The sequence below is a fragment of the Montipora capricornis genome, chromosome 3 (genome assembly GCF_036669925.1).
Source record: "Montipora capricornis isolate CH-2021 chromosome 3, ASM3666992v2, whole genome shotgun sequence".
In the NCBI taxonomy this organism is placed as follows: Eukaryota; Metazoa; Cnidaria; class Anthozoa; order Scleractinia; family Acroporidae; genus Montipora; species Montipora capricornis.
The window spans coordinates 3,580,301-3,585,300 of NC_090885.1; the positions used below are offsets into that span (position 1 = coordinate 3,580,301).

Consider the following 5,000-nt stretch of genomic DNA (forward strand, 5'->3'; position numbering starts at 1 on the left):
CAATGTTCTCTGTGTACCATGGGGTATTTAGTGTTTGTTTACAGAACTTGATATGGACTTGTTCGATAGTGCTTTTGTCAAAATGGGTCTTATATGATAATAGCTCCGGTCCCCATATTTCGCATCCATATAGTAGTATAGGTTTGACAAGGGCATCAAAAAGCTTATTCTTAATTGTAATTGTGGTCGTATCCGAATTGGAGAACAATCGTTTCACTGTCGCAAGAACTTTATAAGCTTTTTTGCTAAGGATGTCTCTTGCGTAGGTATAGCGACCAGATGAGGTCATTTCTATTCCCAAATATGTTTGTTTGTCGACGATAGGTAATGCTTCTGAACCATATTAGAAAATTTCCTTGTTTTTGGTTTGACCGTTCCCACTAAAGATGATGATATTTGATTTGTTGGTATTCACCTTCAGCTTCCATTCCTCTGCGTGCTTTTTAATGACGTTAATCGATTTCTGTTGTCCTTCTGGAGAGGGACTTAAAACTAACAAATCATCAGCATACATGAGGCAATTTAGAGAATGGCTTCCAATCATTACTCCTGGACAATGATTGTCCCTAAAGTATTGCGGTAAGTCATTCATAAATAATGAAAATAAAACTGGACTTAAGGCATCACCTTGCCTTATTCCTTTGTTGCATGAGAACATTTCTGTGATAGAGCTTTCATCAGTTTTGACGCAACTTTTAATCGACGAATACATGGATTTAATGACTTTAAAGAATTTGCCTTTAACTCCATACTGGTAGATTTTATAGATCAGCCCGGGCTGCCACACGCTATCAAACGCTTTTTCATAATCGATGAAGCCAACATAAAGTTTCTTATGTTGTTTTGTATACCTATTAATGAGTTGCTGTAGGATGAATAAACTATCTGTTGTGCGGGAATTTGGGCGAAATCCGAACTGTTCTGGATTGAGGATGTTATGTTGTTCGATAAACTTGTTCAGCCTGGATTGTAAGATTGATGTAAATAGTTTTCCTAAACAGCTCGTCAATGTGATTCCTCTATAATTTGCTGGAGACCGCTTATCACCCTTTCTTTTATATATCGGTTTTATAACACCTATGTTCCAATGGGTTGGGAATGTTCCACTGTCTAGTATATCATTGAACAGTTTTTCTAATGAAGGCATTAGATAATAGCGTCCGTGTTTAATCATTTCATTAAGGATACAATCCATACCCGAAGCTTTCTTCAACTTGAGTTTTGATATTTGTTCATGGATTTCGTTGGTCGTAATAGGTTGTCCTAAAATGTCGTTATTCGGTGAATTTTCGTTTTCCCAGTCCATATCTTCATTTGAAAAGTCCAAAGTGGTGTGCGGTTCCTGGCTATCATATAATAATTTCTGATAATGACATATCCAATCTTCTGACGAAACAGAGGTTTCCTCTTCGACAGCATCGCTTTTTCTAAGTTGATTAATATACCTCCAGAAATCTTGACTGTGTTTTGGGTGTAAAGCATTAATTTCATTTACTATTTGGTTTTTGTATCTTTTATGCATCATTTTGACATGCTTTTTGTATTTCTTTTTAAGAACAAAATAATCTTGTCGTAGTGATTGGTGAGAACTGGGGTTAATTTTCTTTACTAATTGTTGCAGTTGTTTCTTTAACTGTCTGCAGGTGTGATCGTACCATGGTTTCTTTTCTTTGGTAGTTTTAGATGTTTTCCGCGATGTTGCTAGGCATGATTTGGCCACCGAATTGATAATTTGGTTAAATTGCGAGATTTCATCGTCTACTGATGCGTGGTGCTCTGAGTTGAAGGAATCAAATAATCTTTGAACATTAGGATTGGATAATGCACTGAGAAATTTGTCTTTTGAATCTGCCTTCCAAAGAAACTTTTTAAAGTTCTTTTGAGTAGGTGCCGCTTTGCATAGTGGTTGTCTAGGTGCATTGTCTTTTACCATGTGAGAGCGGGAGGGAATTAATTTTAGACTGATGGGACAATGATCTGAGTAGGTTGTCAAGGCTTGAACTTGAAATCCTAATATCGTCTTTATAAGGTCTTCACTTGCTAGTGCGTAATCGACTGTGCTTGCCCCATTAGTTTGATAGCAAGTGTATTTTCCATCGAGATCACCTGTTAGCCTGCCATTCAAAATTCGCAATCTATTTCCTATGCATAATCGTAATATTTCTCTTCCTACTTTGTTGATTGTGTAGTCCGCGTTGTTTCGCTTTGGGCAATCCGTGTCTCGATTGTAGGTATTATGAATTGTTAAAAAGTCATCCGCATCGTTTTCAATGAAATCGTTTAATGTCCCCGTTCTCGCATTGAAGTCACCAAGTAAGAGAACTTGGCCTTGGGTAGAGTACTTATGAATTTCTTTTTCTAAGATACTGATAACGTCTTCTCCTGCCTTTCGTTGTGATTGTAGTGGGGGTAGATAAACTGCAGCCAGGAAAATGTCTGCCTGGAGTCCAAGCAATTGCTTATGTAATCGGCACCAAATTATGTTGGGGGAATCACTGTGTATACGAGAAACAAAATTTTGATGATAGTCTCGAATTAATACCGATACCCCTGCTTGGCCTCGTCTGCTTGCGGTGTTTTTAACGGTTGAGTACACTGTGTACCCTTGAAAAGTTAATGTCTCGTCTTTTGCCCATGTTTCTTGGAGACAGATAATATCAAATTTGGATAGCTTAGATTTAATTGATTTAATGTTCAATTTGGTATTCGAGACGGTTTGTTTCGTCGGTTTAAGCCTAGTTTTTAGGCCTTGAATATTCCAAGAAATTATATTAAAAACGTTATTTTGATTATTCATCTTGAAGAAATAATAGTAATGATTAGATAAATTAAAGTACGTTAAAAAAATAAACGATAACTGTTGGGCTACGTAAAAAATTAATAGAATAATATCAGTCGAATAAATACGACTAGATTGATTTGCATAAGCTGGTGAAAGTAAGTGACTATTAAAGTAAAGCTTACTGTTGATTTCCGCTTTTATGTTCATCGACCGTTTTGAAGTGTAGCCAGAAGTAAATTCAGCAATTGCTGTGACGGGTCCCTTGATAGGTTCCTAGTTCCACTTGGTCGAGTGTTGAAATGTTTTCCTCTTGGATTATGTGACTGTTGCTTAGATCGTGGCGAAGTGGAAGAGTGTCCATTTTTTCTTGCCCATTGTATTAGTGCGCCAGCCAAAACAGCAAGACCTCGCTTGTTATAATGCTTTCCGTCACGTGTAAAAAGGCTTGCCTCCGTCGCTTTAACATCTATAAATTCCACATCCAGCAATTTCATTTCCTCGTTTAATTGAGCGATCCTGTCGTTCTTGGTATCTCCATTGTTGTTGAATTGTGGTGGGATTTTGCAGAAGGCAGTTTTGGCATTTGGGAACTTGGAGCGTGATTCTGTGACTAGGATATTCAATTTATCTCTCAGGCAGTGAGTGAGTGAGTGCGTGAGTGTAAGTCCGTCGCGGCAATAGGCCCGCAACGCGTGCATAAGTCACGAGAATAAACAGGTCTGTTGGAAGCGTGCTTGAATTTCAACAAATGCGGCCCAAAACCGGCTGGTGAATAATAAAGCAGCTTCTTTTTCCAAAACGATGGAATCATCTGGTGATAAATAATCTCGTCTAGGACATTGAAGAAACAATGGTCAACATCAAGAGTTGGACGATTGCGATCTTTGCGTTGAATTCGCTCATTTCTTGTCGAACTTTGCAACACTTGAAAGAAAAAAATAACAAACTAACAAAAACCCGGTGTCTTGCCGTCATGGACCTTTTTGCAGGTGCAGCGGCCATTTTGATTTGTTTTCAAAAAGTTATTATGGAATGCTCAGGGGGCAAATTAATAATATCTTTTGAAACAAAAGAAATTAAAACGGCCGCCGTATCTGAAAAAAGGTCTGTTTTGTCACAGATGTACAGTATCCTTTGTTTCGTGAGTTGTTAGTAACACCCGAGGTAACTCGATCACAGGCGGCTGCTGAAATCGATATCACTTTTGGCTTTTGCGATTTATTTGTGCAGCCAAAAGTACAATACAAAATTACGGTGGCCCACAGCTGCCACTGCAAAACTTAGTTTTCAACGGGTCAGGAATCGGGAATCGGGAATCCGGAATAAGAACTTGAACCAAAGTCACTTAAAATGATCCTGCGTCGTGCAAATGTGTACTTTCATCTCGTTGACTCCTTTTGGGAGGGGATTCATGTTGTAACTTCGGAGGAGAATCCAACTGTTTGGGCTTTTCTTTTTGTTGATGGTGGGGTGATATGTTTTGACATAAAATATTTCAGCAATTGTCTTCGGGCGCTCGATTTTCTTGATTACACACGTTTATTGATCTCTTAAGGGCGTGTTCGATTGACCCAGTTACGGAATAAAAATAGATGCAGTGATGATTTGAAAAAGTATGTTTGGCAGAGTTTTTAAGCAACTAGGAAGTTGAAGATTTGTTTAAAATTTCATTTTACTAGGTTGTTGTCAATTTCCATGTGAATCTCAGTAAAAGCGAAGGCTTTCTGACTTAAAATCCATGCATTCCTATTCCTGAATCAATACAATGATTCTTTGTAGATTAAACGTTCGTTACAAGTAGGTAAAATTCAAATGAATCAACAATATTATAGAGAACATAACTGACATAACGGTAAAGTAACGGTAAAAGTTTAAAAGTGTAATGCTAAACTGACACCATCAACCTGTTTGTTGATTGCGGGTTTCAACCTCTCAATATGGAAGCTCTCCTTGATTTTGAGTTGATAGAAAGAAGTAGCATTATCAATAATTTTGAAGCAAGAAACATTACAATTATCCTGACAATTTTTAGAAAAACTAAGATGCTTGAAAATATGAGAATTTTTATCCCGGAAAAGGTGCTCATTTACACGTGTGTAGAAATGCCTGTTGGTTTCACCAACGTAGCGAGCACCACAGCCCGCACAAGTAAATTTGTATACTACACGTGATTTGAGAGAATCCGGAATGAAATCCTTTGGACTAAAAATGTTGCACA

The 5,000-nt window shown here is 37.7% G+C and overlaps 1 long non-coding RNA gene across 1 annotated transcript in view; it reads left to right on the forward strand.

Moving 5' to 3' along the window:
- LOC138041945 (uncharacterized) overlaps positions 1 to 5,000 on the forward strand; it is a 37,234-nt gene that overhangs the window by 30,672 nt on the left and 1,562 nt on the right. The gene's annotated exons all lie outside the window — the stretch shown is intronic.